We start from the raw sequence: 16977 nt of genomic DNA, 5'->3' as shown, positions 1-16977 counted from the left end.
TTAAGCCAATCTGAGTCTCCTTGCTCATCTCAGATTCTTGTACTTTTCAGGAAGCCATCGAGCCTCACTTTCTCTCCTCGCCGCCTTCTTGAGGGGGCATCTCCCAGTCCATTCTCTCCTCTTCTGCTCTAGCATTAGGCATCTTATTTTCTTATCTTTGATGCCATGCCACTTGCGGCATCACATTAAAGAGGGGCAAAATGTAGACACCTAAAATCCCTTAGAAAATAAAGTATTTTTATTTTCTGGAAAATTCCTGATGACATCATCATTAATTAATTAATTAATTAATTAATTAATTAATTTATTTTTATGCCATTAAATCCCTTTATCTTAATTAAAAATATTTAATTAAGGAATCCCCCCAAAAATGTTTAAATCTTATTTAAACATTATTTCCTTATTTATTAATTATTTAATTAATAAATTAACCAAAAAAACCCAAAATAAATTAAAAATTTATTTTTTGCCCAAAACTTGGCCAATTTCCTTAAGACCACTAACCTCTTCCAAAATCTTCTAATCCTTCTTTAATTTTGATTAAAGTCTAATCCCATCATTTCCTACCCTAATCCCAATTGAAAATATTTAATTAAGATTAAATATTAATCCTCATGTTTATTAAAAAAGTTTTAATAAATATCTCCTCAACCCAAACCTTTGAAATAAATAAAACTTTATTTATTTCCTAAAAATCTAATTTATCCTTATCCTAAGAAGTTCTAGACTCTTCTAGAAAGTCTTCATCCTCATCCTAGGAAGTTCTAGACTATTCTAGAAAGTCTTTATCCACATCCAAAGTCTAGACTCTTCTAGAAGATGTCTTTAATCCTAATCCTAATCCCCTCCTAACCTTGTCACATTCCCTAAACATGGGTTAAGACTTACTAACCCAAGCCAAAGTTAACAAATATCTCCTCCTTCACCCACCCTCATTAAATGCCATCCACTTGCCTATCCCTAAGCTAATCCTAAACCATCCTAATCCATCCTCTAATCATTTGTAGAATCCTAAGAAAGCTTAAAACCTTCCTAATCAAGCCCAAGTCAAAATTCCTCTCATCTCCCTCAAAATATCCCAACCATAAAACGTTATGAAGACCACTAGGCCATAAATGACTCTTCCAAGCCCTTTCATTGCTCTTACAAGACATTATGAGGGTCTTTATGAAGAGTTTATCCTTTGAGCCTCCTTTGTTGACTCATGCTTCCCCTTTCCTCAATCCTCTCACCCTGTGACATGTGTCACTCCCTGATTGGCTATAAGGAAGCACAATCCATGTGCTCTCTTCTCATGCAATCTGAGCGCCCCATGAGCTTTTCCCCATCCTTGCATCTTAGCCCTCAATCCCTCAAGCCTCTTGCCTATAAATTGGATCCTTCCCCTTTGCAAAACAACACAATCCATGAAGTAAAGTCATAATTCCATTTTAAGAAGCCATTTTACATCAAAACCATACACTCACACCCAAATTCCAACTCCATTTGAAGCCCTTTTTGAAGCATAAGCTTGAGCATACATCCTATCTATTTAGACAAAGCCACTCAAAAAGAGAGCTTCTTATTGAGAGAGCCCATTAATGGCTCATATTCTCAATTGAGAGCTCATCTTAGTCTATCTTGAAGTTTATGAATTTTGTTTAGTTTGTAGAAGCTTTATTTAAATTTGGTTTCTATTAGCATACTAACATTGCTCATATACAGGAAGTACTTCACAAGGAGCAGATATATGCAGAGACAGTCCTAAAGAAAGATCCCAATCTTTCAACACATGAAAGACTTGTACATCTAGCAGTAGAACTTGCACTCCAACACAAGTCATTGGATATTGCATTCTACAACTAGGATGTAGCTCTAAAGATACTCTTGGAGGTTAACAACTCATTTTTGGCTAAACATGGTATTACTCCATAAGACCCTTTGACATCGATGTCAAAAAAGGGGGAGATATATTATAGGGGGAGTAAGCAAAGGAGGAGATATGTAGATACTTTTTGGATACAATTGTTTAATTGTGTGTTGTCTTTGATGTCACACAAATGTCATATCAGTCATCAGATAGAGTCTATCGAGCTCAGATGGTTAGCAAGGCAAAAGATAGAGTCTACTAAGCTCAGATGGTCAGCAAGACAAAAGAAAGAGTCTACTAAGCTTAGATGGTCAACAAGGCAAAAGATAGAGTCTACCGAGCCTAGAAGGTTAGTAAAGAAAATTTGCAGTGTCTACTGAGTAGACAGTTGTTACCGAGCTTTCAAGGTTAATCAAGAAAATTTAGTTATTACCGAACTCACTTGGTCATCAAAGGAAATTATGGTAGAAATAGTTCTTACCGAGCTGTCATAGACAAAGAAGGAATTTAGTTCTTACCAAGTAAACTCAGTAACCAAAGAATTTTGTAGAAATTACAATCTTAACCGAGTCAAGATGATTAACTCAGAAAATTTTTGGAAGCAGTATTTACTAAGCAGGGTTGGCCAAATAAAAAATTTCATTGATTTTTGAAATAACGTCTATTTGTTTAAAGTAATATATGTAGCTGACTGATGTATGGATTATTGGTAAATGTAACATGAGAATGAGCTGACTTGATAATCTGAATGGTATAAATAAGAGGTCAAGTTGCAAATTCTTAGTGTGGAAGTAGAATTGATGTGATATGAGAACTAATTATTGTGGAAGCAAATTTGAAGGATGATCAGAGATCATTAAGGAGTAGCAAAGCCATATTTGATCAAGGAGGATCTAATGATGTAGAACAGAGACCTGTAATCAAAAAATTTAGTTGCATCTTGTTCAGGTCAATTCATTGTTGATTTCTATCAATTGTAGTAGTGATTTCAAATCTCTTAATAGAGTTGGTTTAATAGCCATTTTGTAAATCTTCTAACAAGGTGATAGTTCTGTTGAATTATTATAAAGACCTCTAGCAAGGCCACTCCTAATAGGGTGATCAAAATCCTCTAACAAGGTCACACCTAATAGTGTGTATTGTAACCTTTAACAAGGTTGGCTCCTAACAGGGCTTACTTTAGAAGAGTGAAAATTGATAACTAGTTACTTGGTGGTTTTTCTCATATTGGGTTTTCACATTAAATTTAGTATCTCTTGTGATCATTTTGTTTTCAATTGCATGCATGAATGCTTGAAGAAAAGTAACAATTTAATTTATCGAGTTATAGCATTTTTGTTATGTTTATTGAGTATCAACAGTAACTAGATCTTTAAGACATCTAAGGGATCTGAGGATTAATTTCTATTAGGAACTAATTCACCCCCCCTTCTTAGTTACTCTATCTTTAATCCCAACAATTGGTATCAGAGCTTTTGGTGCTTACAGGAAAAGATTTAAAGGATCTAAGCCAAAGATCAGGATGTCTTACAAGAGGAAAATTCTAAGACTTAATAGGGACAACTTCTCAGCATGACAAAGATTGATGAGACTTCATCTGGCTTCTATTGGTGATTCAGAATTGAAGTATCTTGATGAAAAATATGCAGAACTTGTTGGTACATTATCTGTCAATGATATTGCTGAAAAGAAGACCCACAATAACATGATGATAAATATTGCATCCACTCTGAGTTATGAAGAATTTGATGACATCAAAGATTGCAAAACTACCTTTGAAATGTGGAACAAGCTGAAAGAGATCTATAGAGGAGATGATAATGTGAGAAGAGCCAAAGCAAAAAGTTTGAGAGGTCAATTTGATCAAATGAGGATGAGAGAAGATGAAAACATTGCAAAGTTCGTTGAAAGAGTCAAAGCATCTGGAGGAGAAATCAAGGAGGAGACAATTATAAGTAAAGTTCTTAGAACTCTACTTCCTATTTATGCAATCAGAGTTTCTACAATTCAAGAAAGAAGATGTAAAGAAAATCATAAGATAAATTTAGAGGCCATAGTTGGAAGATTGACTGAATTTGAGCTATACAATTATGATAATTATGTTCCAGCTGCCAAGAACATTGAATCAAAATTTTAAGCCAAGCTTTCACTCAAAGAAAAAGGGAAGAAGATAAGGGACCCACATTTAGACAATGATGAAGAATCAAAACAAAGTTCAGACAGTGATCTTGAGGTGGTTGAAGCTCTACTAGCAAGAAAATATTCAAGAGGCAAAAGGAAATACAAAGGTAAGGTTCCTCTAATCTATTTTTCTTGTGAAGAAATTGGATATATTGCTACTAGGTGCCCAAATAAGCAGAACAAGGATGAGAAGAAAGGTCACAAGTACAATGGCAAGAAAGACTTCAAATCTTTCAAGGATAAAGGTAAGAAAACATGATTCATGGCTAAAGATTCTAATGATTCTGATGATAAAGAAGAAGATGAAATTTTCTACATTGCTGTGAAAGATGAGTTTGATAATGATGAAGAAATGAAATGTATTTCTCACATGAGCAAAAATGATGCATGGATTATAGATAGTGGTTGTTCTCATCACATGACTGGTGATAAAACTAAGTTTGAACACTTTGAAGACTATGATGGTGGCAGTGTAAGATTTGGTAACAATAAACCTTGTTGTATAAAAAGAAAAAGAAGAATCTCTCTAACCAAGGAACTTGCATATGATAATGCATATTGGGTAGAAGGACTAAAGCACAATCTGTTGAGTGTGGCACAACTACTCAATAATGGATTTAAAGTAGAATTCATGCAAAGAAAAGCAAGACTGTTGAATAACAAAGGTAAGCTGATTGGATTAGGCACTCAAACAAAAGGTAACTTATTTTATCTTGAACTTGGTGAATTGAAGAGATTTTGTTATGGCATAGGAGGTTATTTCATGTAAACTTTGACAACTTGATAAAAATTAGTAAATTTAGCAAAGTAAGAGGCATTCCTAACATAAAGAAACCTGAGGTTGGTTTATGAAAGAATTGTCAAATTGGTAAAATGGGAGACTAGTTTTAAAAGCAAGAACTATCAGATTGAAGAAGTTTTGGAAATTGTGCATATTTATTTGCGTGGACCTATTGACATTGAAAGCTATACTACTGAGAAATTTTTCATTTTTTTTGTTGATGATTATTCAAGAATGATGACTGTCATGTACCTAAGAGAGAAATCAGAAGCATTTGAAAAGTTCAAATGGTATTTGGCTAGAGTAGAAAAGGAAACAGGGAAAAGACTGAAATGCTTAAGGTTTGACAGAGGTGATGAATTCATTTCACATGAGTTTAATAACTTTTGCATTGAAAGGGGAATCAAAAGACAAGTTTTAGCACCTGGAACTCCTAAACAAAATGGAATAGCAAAGGACTATGCAAGAACCTTAATGATTGAGACAAATATTGCTATCAAATACTGGAAGGAAGCTATCAACACTGCAATTCATACCTTGAATTGAGTACAGTTGAAAAATGATTCATTCAAAACCACCTATGAGTTATGGCATGGCTAAAAACCCAATGTAAGTTACCTAAAAGTATTTGGAAGAAAATATTACATTTTGAAATAATCTAGAAAAGGTAAATTGTATGTAAAAGGTGATGAAAGAATATTTTTGGGATACTCTTGCAAAAGTAAAGCATTTAGATGTTTGAACTTATCTACTCACAAGGTCATAGAAAGTGCACATGTGAAAGTTGATGAGTTTGTAGAAAGAAAAAAAGAAGAAAGCAAAAGGGAACCTGAAGACTACAGGAGATTTATTTACATTGAACCTGATACAATACCAAATTCATTTGTCAATCAAGAATCTTCAACTCTCGAGTCTTCATTAACCGAGTCACAGGAAGTTCAAACTGAGTCAGTACCTACCAAGCTGCAAGAACCCGAGTTGCAAACAAAAGCTATCGAGTCAACATCTACCGAGCTTGAGCAACCAGAATCAGAACTAGAAGTTGAAGCAAAGAAGGTTAATGAAGCAAGTCACCTAAAAGGCAAGGAGCCTGTGTTAGCCAAGTATGTGAGGAAACATCATACACCAGATTAGATAATTGGAGATAAATCAGAAGGGACAATGACAAGAAGTAATTTGAAAAGCACTTGTTTACTTGCTGATTTTGAACCTAGAAATGTCAAAGATGCCCTAGACAATGAAAGTTGGAATGAAGCTATGAATGAAGAGATAGAACAGATAGAGAAAAAAAAAATGGACTCTTGTACCTAGACCCAAAGACAAGAATGTGATTAGAATTAAGTGGGTATTAAAAAACAAGCTAAATGAAGATGGTAAGGTATCAAGGAACAAAGCTAGATTGATATGCAAAGGATACTCTCAAGAAGAAGGTGTAGACTATGGAGAAACTTTTTCTCCTATTGCAAGATTGGAAGGTGTTAGAACCTTACTTGCATATGCTGCATACAAAGGATTCAAATTTTATCAGATGGATGTCAAATCAACATTTCTCAATGGCATATTGGATGAAGAGGTTTACAATGAACAACCTGAAGGTTTTGTTGATCTAGACAAGGACATGGTCTACAAATTGCATAATGCATTGTATGGTTTGAAGCAAGCACCTAGAGCATGGTATGAAAGACTGCATAACAATCTTATTCAGATTGGTTTTCAAAGAACTAATGAGAAAAATAGTTTGTACATAAAGGAAGGACCAGATAATAAGATTGTTTTGGCAGAAATATTTGTAGATGATATTTTGTTCATAGGAAATGATGATCTTTGCAAAGAATTTTCAAAACAAATGAACAAGAAATTTGAAATGTCAATGTTTGGAGAAATCAAATTCTTTGTTGGTCTTCAAATTCATCAAAGTAAGAATGGTATCTACATTACTCAATCCAAATACATCAAGGAGATACTGAAAAAGTTTGGTATGGAAGACTGCAAACCAGTTGGAACTCCTATATGTACTGGATTAAAACTTACCAAGGATGATGAATCAAAGGAAGTAGATCATACATTGTATAGATCTATGATTGGAAAATTGCAATATGTGGTGCACACAAGGCCAGACATTTCCCTTATAGTAGGAATTGTAGCAAGATTCTCAGCAAAACCAAAAGAAAATCAGATGATTGCAATCAAAAGGACCATGAGATGCTTAAAAGGAAATAAAGATTATGGATTATGGTATAAAATTGGAGGAAATCTAGATTTAAAGGTGTTCACTAATGCAGATTGGGCAGGGAATGTTGATGACAGAAAGAGCACAAGTGAAGGAGCTTTCTTTCTTCAAAAAAGGTTGGTTTCTTGGATAAGTAAAAAGAAAAATTGTACATCCCAATCCATAGCAGAGGTTGAATATGTTGCAACAGTAGTAAACTGCTCAAACATTATGTGGTTCAAACAATTATTGGAAGGTATGAAGCAAGAAATCAAAGAACCTATTGTTATGTTTTGTGATAACACAAGTGTAATTAACATCGCCAAGAATCCAGTAATGCATTCAAAGACTAAGCATATTGCCATAAAGTATCACTTTGTTAGAGAATTGGTACAATAAAAGGAAATCAAATTGAAATATGTCCATACAAAGGAACAAATTGCTGACATATTCACAAAGCCTTTACCTAAGGATGCATTCTTGTATCTTAGAGGTAAGTTAGGGGTCATTCCCCTATCTAAAGCTCACTAAAATATAATTTTAGTGATGCACCAACAAGAATAGAATTGAAGATCTATCAGTTGATACAACAAACCAAAGAAGACATTGCATATGAATTAGTACATCAGGTACAATGCTATTCAATTGATTTGTGTTGTCTTTGGCATATGTTGTCAAAGAGGGAGAGTATACTGTCATATATTTCTAAAATTTGCAAAATAATAAGAGTTTGTGTAAGAGGGAGAGATTATTATGAAAGAGGGAGTTTGTTGTATTTGAAGAAGAAAGTGAAGTATTCTATTAATAAAGACTTGTTTTCAAATTTCATTCTGCTATGACATGTTGTGTTGCCATCAATGCCAAAGAGGGAGATTGCTGAATACAATTGTTCAATTTTTTGTTGTCTTTGATGTCACACAAATGTCATATCAGTCATCAGATAGAGTCTACCAAGCTCAGATGGTCAGCAAGGCATAGGACAGAGTCTACCGAGCTCAGATGGTTAGCAAGGCAAAAGACAGAGTCTACCGAGCTCAAATGGTCAACAAGGCAAAAGATAGAGTCTACCGAGCCTAGAAGGTTACTTAAGATAATTTGTAATGTATACCGAGTAGATAGTTGTTACCGAGCTTTCAAGGTTAATCAAGAAAATTTAGTTATTACCGAGCTCACTCGATCATCAAAGGGAATTATGGCAGAAACAGTTCTTATCGAACTCTCACAGACAAAGAAGGAATTTAGTTCTTACTAAGTAAAATTGGTAGCCAAAGAATTTTGTACAAGTTGCAGTGTTAACCGAGTCAAAACGGTTAACTCAGGAAATTTTTGGAAGTAGTATTTACTGAGCAAGGTTGGCCAAATGAAGAATTTCATTAATTTTTGAAATAATGTCTATTTTTTTAAAGTAATATATGTAGCTAATTGATGTATGGATTATTGGTAAATGTAACATGAGAATGAGCTGACTTGATAATTTGAATGGTATAAATAAGAGGTCAAGTTGTGAATTCTTAGTGTGGAAGTGAAATTAATGCGATATGAGGACTGATTATTGTGGAAACAAATTTGAAGGATGATCAGAGATCATTAAGGAGCAGCAAAGTCATATTTGATCAAGGAGGATCTAATGATGCAAAATAGAGACCTGTAATTAGAAAATTCAGTTGCATCTTGTTTAGGTCAATTCATTGTTGCTTTCTAACAATTGTAGCAATGATTTCAAATCTCTTAATAGAGTTGATTTAAAAACCATTTTGTAAATCCTCTAACAAGGTGATAGTTCAGTTGAATTATTCTAAAGACCTCTAGCAAGGCCACTCCTAACAGGGTGATCAAAATCCTCTAATAGGGTCACACCTAACAATGTGTATTGTAACTTTTAACAGGGTTGGCTCCTAACAGGGCTCACTTCAGAAGAGTGAAAATTGGTAACTAGTTACTTGGTGGTTTTTTCCATATTGGGTTTCCATGTTAAATTTGGTATCTCTTGTGTTAATTTTGTTTTCAATTGCATGCATGAATGCTTGAAGATAAGTAACAGTTTAATTTACCAAGTTACAATATTTTTGTTATGTTTACCAAGTATCAACAGTAACTAGATCTTTAAGACATGTAAGGGATTTGAGGATTAATTTTTGTCAGTAACTGATTCACACCTCCCCCCCGCCCTCTCAGTTACTCTATCTTTAATCCCAACAATACTATGGGTAATTACCACATTTTGACAAATTTTGATCATTTTGATTACATTCTCTCACTCCATCCCTTCATTCATTTTGACAATAAAGTGGAATGATTGTAATTAGCCAAAAAGGGGGAGACAAGGAATAGAGGAGTGAAGTAGAGATGTAAAATTTTGGTAATCACATGGAATACAAGGACATCACATAGATTAGATATAGCATATAGACTCAAAATGCAAAAACAAGACAAAGAACATGGAGGATCAGGCACATTGGTACAGAATTTCAATTTCAAAGGCATAATCAACTCAGGGGAGTCATAAGGTATATTGCTACTCATAGTTTTTGAAATTTTGCATGTAAGTTGAGTAAGTGAAGAATGTACTCAATAAGGATAGGATCACTAATGTATAGTCAAGTGTTTTTGACACTCATGTCAAAGGGGGAAATTATTGGTCAAATAAATAGTATTAACAAATGAGTGTCAACACACTTAACCATTTTCACTATGTGTGCTAAGTACACAATAGATGCTGAGCCAAAATTTCAATAGGTGCTGAGTCACAGTTAGTGCTGAGTAGATCCAGATATAGTATGTGCTTAGTGATACAAAATTGTTCATGTACCGAGTAATAGAATCATTCAGATGTTGAGAAATTCAGAATAGCATATGCTGAGCAATTTAGAATAGCATATGCTGAGCAATACAGGATATAACAGGTGCCAAGAAAACTAGAAAATATAGTTGATGCTGAGCAATCCAGAAATTGTGTGTGCCAAGCATCAGTAATACTTCACGTGTCGAGCAACGCAGAATCAACATATGAGTTTGTGCCCTCACAAACTAAGATGTAAACCATTTTTGGAGCTGACTTAGAGGAATTTCGAAGGAGAAAAAGGATAAGAATGAATCATTTACATTCCCTATGCAATTTGGATGCAACCAATTAGAAAAATAGTGAAGGCATGCAACCAATAAGAAAAATGCAAAGTATGAGCAAGAATTTGAGATTCAATATGGATCGTAGATCCATACCTAACCCTAAGTCTTTGCACTCTTTATAAGGAGAATGAATGCACCATTGTATGTGTTGAAGAAAATAGCAAAAGGGGAGATTATAACAAAATTTCAGTGTGAAGAGAAAAGACTTAGTGGAAAGAACAACATATATACATCCAATTAATCAGAACAAAACAAGGGACATATTTAGAAATCAGATCAAGCAAGGATTATAAGAGGACAAGTAGATCAAGTGCTTGAACTCAGCAATTTGAGATTGTATTCAATTAGGTTAAAAGTTCTAATACTATCTCACAATTGTATTAGAGGTTGAAATCGTATGGTGATAGGTTAGCTTAACAGCTAGGTAGGAGAGCCTTTGGAGAAGGTCAAGAAAATCCTATGTATTAGGTGGGTTTAACAACCTTGTGTAAATCCTTTAATAGAGTGACACTTCATGTAAAGTGTTGTAAATCCTTTCAATAGGTCACATTTAATAGTGTATTGTAGCATTTAACAGGTTAGGCCTTTAACATGGCAAACCATCAGAAGTGGTTGAACTCATTGCTACAGTGATTTTTGTGGGTGTCATCCCCACCCCAGTTTTACCTTCTTATTCTTGGAGGGTTTCTGGATTACCAAAATCTTTGTGTTATGTGTTGATGCATGCTTTCATTTCATATTTTTTTATATGTTTACATGCATGCAATTTTTTTTTCAATTATATGTTATTAAGGGTTTAAAAAAAGAAATTGGTTACTTCTGATTCATGCCCCCCCCCTCCCCCCCCTCTCAGAAGTACTCTTCCCATTTGAACATTCCAACAATTCCAAATATTTTGAACAATTCTCCTACATTTTCTTTCTGACATTTTATCATGCATTGGCTTCAAAATATTTTCATCAATGCCAATTAGAAACTTTGGTTTTCTATGAATTATTCTAGGAGATGTTGATGTATGCACCTACTTTATATTTTCATTACTTATGTTATGTGCATTCATCATTTCAACTTGAGATGTCACATTAGGGGCATCAGATGACATAAGTGTATTTTTCATAATCATTTCAATTTGGGTATGTTGAACATTTTCATTTGTCAAATTAGGTGTGTTTGCAACATCAATATCAATAGGTATATTTTAATCAATTACATTGGAGCCATTTAGTGATGTACATTCACGTAATCTCCTCATACACTCTCTTGTTTTTGCCTTTTCTGCCTCTCATTTTTCAATCGTTCATCTCTTGTTCTTTCCCATGATTGTAGATGCAAATTACCCTACAAACAATAACATGAATAAAATAAAAAACTAAAAAAACTTGCATGACTATATTATGCTTGAAATCACAAGATACTAACATAAAATAAGATGTTTGCACATGAAAAATATCAAATTTAGCATTTCTAAGCACAAAAAAATCTTATACTTGCATACCTGGTACATAAATACATGTGAAATAGTAGTAGAATCTTGTGGACCACATTGAAACAACAAAATAACCATTGAAATTCTATTTTATTTATAGTTTTCAATAAGCCAATTGAGTTATTGAGTTCTAACTACATTATCTATATGGACTAATAACTCGATTGGGTTTTGTAAAACCCGACCAGGTTATGTATTACTACTACACAAAGGTAGATTGAAGGAGGGAGTGATGAAGGGAATGAGAGAGAGGGTGGGGATAGGATAAAGAGAGAGAATGGGATACAAAGAGGGAGAGGGAGGGTGAGAGAGAGAGAGAGAGAGAGAGAGAGAGAGAGAGAGAGAGAGAGAGAGAGAGAGATCAAGTTATTTGAATCCAAAAAATCCAATCAGGTTATGGCTTGGTTATAGCCTAGGGAAATGACCGAAAGGCTTGGGAGACTATTTTCCCTCCATTTTTTTCCTTTAGAAATTTTTTCATCTTCTACATTGAATTCTCATCTTTGTCTTCATCAAGTACGCTAATGTTGAAGTGAATATCTCCAAAATCACCACCATAATCTTACACATCTTCTTAGCTTTCTAAGCATATAATTTTTCCTATTTTTTGACAACATTAACATTGTAAACTTTAATTACTTTTACTAATGCTTTGGCATTCCTCATAGGCATATGTCTACCATTTTTTAAATAACTTTTGATATACTTATTACATATTATTATTCTACACTTGATTTTGTACACATTTAAATTAAAAAAGTGTCTATTTTCAATTATTTTGATGCAAGTCGTGCTCATCACACAAACAAGTACCAAAATCTCAAGATGTAGTCTATTCAATAATTCATAACAAAAAAATACTTCTCATAAAATTACAAAAAAATACATAACTTCTAGACATGAATCTTAACTATCATCCTACCGAAGGGATATGAAAAATACTAAATATAACTATATCTTTTGTGTTGCATACGAAAACAACTATGTTATGTTTTCTAAAAAAATTAGGAACTATTTTTTGTGTGCATAGGGTTTGATCTACCTAATCTTATCCATTTTGTAAAAATCTAGTTGTTTAAAAAGTAGATTCAGAGTACTACAATTTATATGTTCTACATATCTTGTCCTTTTTAGTGGATGAACACAAATGTCTCATCCAAGTTCATGTTTACTTGATTTCAAAAAAAAGGTGTCCACTTATACCCCCTTTTTGTACACCATCTTGGTGCACTCACTCCACTTGTCTGGTAGAATCCAAATATGATTCTGTGAGAGAATATTTTGTTCACCAACTCTCCAATGTAAGTGGAGCTCCACAATACCCAATATTTTATGTGCGCTTCAATTTTTCTTTAGGGTCGAATTTGAAGGTGCCTCAAATCATGTTATATTTTGATAACAATGTGGACGTGCCTTTGCAATAGGTTAATGTTTTGCTTCCTATAAATGAGAGGGATAGTGTGTAATACTTGGCTTTTGGTCCTCTACTAGTGTATGTTAATTCTAACCTCAATTAATTTCAATTCCTATAGTGATTTTAATAATGACCTTTAGTTATCTTTGTTTTAGATCCATGATTTATGGTTGAAAGTGCATTAACTTTAGCCTTCATTTATGTAATTGAGGATATATGTTTCTCATGCATTACTTAATACTCAAAATTGTGATTGTTAGTTCATATAAAGTCATGCTAACTACTCATGCATGGGCATATGCACCATGATGGTGTGCAGAAAAGTGGACACCATGGAAAAAATTCAAAAGTACACATAATGTGACCGTGTCATTAATGTGATCTTGTTATTAAGAACTAGAAGCACATTGCTTCTACTTCTCCATAACCCAATTGGGTTATGAAGAACTAGAAACTAGAAGCAATAAGATTGATATATATATATATATATATATATATAGAAAGTAAACAAAGTAAACATTAGCTATTCATCTTGGTGCACTTACCCCACTTGTTTGGTAGAGCCTAGATATGATTCTATGAGAAAATATTTTGTTTGCCAACTCTCCAATGTAAGTGAAGCTCCATAGTACCCAATATTTGATGTGTGCTTCAATTCTTCTTTAGGGTTGAATGTGAAGGTGCCTCAAATCATGTTGCATTTGCAATAGGTTAATGTTTTTCTTCCTATAAATGAGAGGGATAGTGTGTAATACTTGGCTTTCAATCCTCTAATGGTGTATGTTAATTCTAACCTCAATTAATTTTAATTCCTATAGTAATTTTAAGAATGACCTTTAGTTATCTTTATTTTAAATATGTGATTCATGGTTGACAATGCATTAACTTTATCCTTGATTTATGTAATTGAGGATATATATTTCTCATGCATTACTTAATGCTCAAAATTGTGGTTGTTAGTTCATATAAGCTCATGCTAACTACTTATGCATGGGCATATGCACCATGATGTTGTGCAAAAAAAGTGGACACCATGAAAAAAAGTCAAAAGTACACATAACACAATCACATTATTAAGAACTAGAAGCAATGAGAGTGATATATATAGAGAAAGGTGGGGTAAAGGAGATACAAGGGAGGAGAGAGGGAGGGAGGGAGGGGGGGGAGGGGGGGCAGTGAATGATAGAGTTCATATTTCTCTATGGATAATTTCATATCACTTCTTACTTTTCTATCTGAAAATTCTATTTTTGAGTGCATGTTCATTGAAGACCTTCTTTCACTACTTGAACTACTAGTAAATGGTAAGTATTCTTCATCATCATCATCATCATTATCATCATTTGACATAGGTACACCTTAGTAGTTTAGAAACTAGATTCAGAGTAGTACAATATTTGTGTTTACACATTTTCTCATTTTGAGTGCATGATCCTCAAATGGGTCTTCCAAGACCAAGCTTACCTAATTTTAGAAAAAAAGTGTCCATTTATACCCCCCTTTTTTCACACCATCTTGGTGCACATACCCACATGATTGGTGATAACTAAAACTCTTCAACGTAATTTTCTATGGTTAAAGGTGGTTTCAATTTGTATAACTCATGCATAATATAATCACCATCAATCAATGTAAGAGAGAATAATGTAATCAATATATTTTTTAAAATTCTAAGCATCTCTATTTCTTCTATTTATTTTTCTTGTTCAATTCTACAAGTATTGTTTCTTTTTATTTTAGCTAGATCTTATAGCTGAAGAAAATTTTACATGGTATGAGAGGTTGGAGAGCTAGGAGAAGAAGCATTTTTTTGTAGGTACAATAGATCAAAGCTTAGAAGAATTAATTTTTCAACCTTTTCTCTTCTTATGTAATACAATTATTTTGAACTGAAGCCACCAGTTTTTCTTAGACCCATGAATAGAAACTTGCATAAAAAGGTCATGACATTTGAGGTTGGACTTGATTCTACATCAAAGAAAGGCCAAGGTCATCCTCTCTTCACATGTGTCTTGCCTCCTTTTTCTCTCTAGTGATACACTATTTTGGTGGATACATGTCATGCCTCTTTGTGTGAATGCTTCTTTGGTTCCACAGTTGATTGATTCATAGATAATTGACACTTGTATTTTCAATCAAAAAATTATGTTTGCATAGTTGAGTAGTGTAATTAGGATTACTCAAACATATTCATGTGTTATTTGCATCCTTTCTTGCTAATTTTTAAACCTCTAATTTTCATCAAGTCATTGTTTGAGAGAACATATGAAGATTATTATTTTTTGTGTCTTTGATTTCAAATCTCTTGCCCGTGTTTTCCATTTTCTCATTGCTCGAGTAGTGTCATTGGGGTCACTCATATAGACTAATCACGACAATCATCATCTCAATTTACAAGAAGGTTATTCATTCATTGCTATGGAGATATCATTTGATATATGTTCACATTATTCTTGACCCAAGAGATTTTCTTGCTCTTTCCTTTCATTAGGTTTCTTGTTTCTTCTTAGCTATAATTAAGGTGGGGCATTGGTGTATGTTAATTCCAACCTCTTCTAATTTTAGTTTCCATGGCAAGCTTAAGAATAATGTTTAGTTATCTTTACTTTAAATCTATGATTGATGATTGATAGTGTGTTAACTTTAGACTTGATTTATATGTAATTGAGGATTGATGTTTCTCATACATTAGTTTGTGCTCAAATTGAGGTTGTTCATTCATATAAACTCCTACTAACTACTTGTGTATAATTAGTGATAACTAAAAATATTCCCCATAATTTCCTCTTTAAAGGTAGTTTCAATTTGTATAAATCTTGCATAATGTAGTCATCATCAATCAATGCGAGAGAGCACAATATAATCAATGTATTTTTTATTTTGAGAAACTTTTTTTTTGTTGTTTAATTTTGCAAGTATTATTTCTTTTCCTTTTAGCTAGATCATATAGTTGTAGAAATTTTTACATTGTCCACCTGGGAACTCCTCGTCTTCTGTAATATCCATAGTGTGTAATTCATTAGGTGGGAGGTAGTAAGAGAACTTGCAAAAAAATGCAATTGAGTAAGAGAATGTGGTATTTTTTACCTTTCCAATGTAATAATTGTTAATAGTCTCTACAATCTTGTATGATTGCCATAAATCTCTAACAACCACATAGTAGTCTACACCAATATTCTATGATATAACGTCTATCTCATGACTATACATTCTAGACCCCTCAATGGATGTCAAGTTTGTTTATGAGGCCACACCAGTATTGTCTTATTAACTAGTTATTGCATCATTGGTAGTGTTGTTGGAGATGGTGATTTTTTTTCTCAATCTTGTATTGAGTTTTCATGTAACCTAGCTCTAAAAATAGGGCATACACAAATGTAGTTCACACAAACATTACTTTTCAATGCAAAATGCATGATATCAACAAAGTAAACATTACTTTGTAATACAATAAACAATATTTGAGTTAATAGGAGTGCAACTAAAATTAATATTGTTATATAAATTATCTTTTTTTATTTAATGTTTTAATTTTTTTATATACAAGCTAAGAATATTGACACACAAAATTGAAAAATGAGGAGAAAACATCAGATGGTTGAGCAAAAACATGATGGAAGGTTCTTTGCTATTTAAGGGATCCCAAATTTTATGACTAGGGATAATATAACACCATTGGAGAAAGGAAGATAAGACTTTGAACAAAAGGGAGAATAGACAAAGGGTTAAATAAGGAAGGTCAAGTAGGCCTAAATATACCATAGGTAAGAGCCCTATTTTTTTATTATCAAAGTTGTGGACAAAGAGGAGATAACACTTGACATTAGAAAGAGAATTAAGATTGAGGAACATTGTATGATCACTATAGGGAAAAAAATTCTAAGGTAGTTGTTGGTATTATATGGCATCCTTTAGCCATCACAAATAACTG

The sequence above is a fragment of the Cupressus sempervirens genome, chromosome 3 (assembly GCF_028749045.1).
Source record: "Cupressus sempervirens isolate cs-2001-9-10 chromosome 3, ASM2874904v1, whole genome shotgun sequence".
In the NCBI taxonomy this organism is placed as follows: Eukaryota; Viridiplantae; Streptophyta; class Pinopsida; order Cupressales; family Cupressaceae; genus Cupressus; species Cupressus sempervirens.
Note: the sequence above shows the minus strand (reverse complement) of the source record.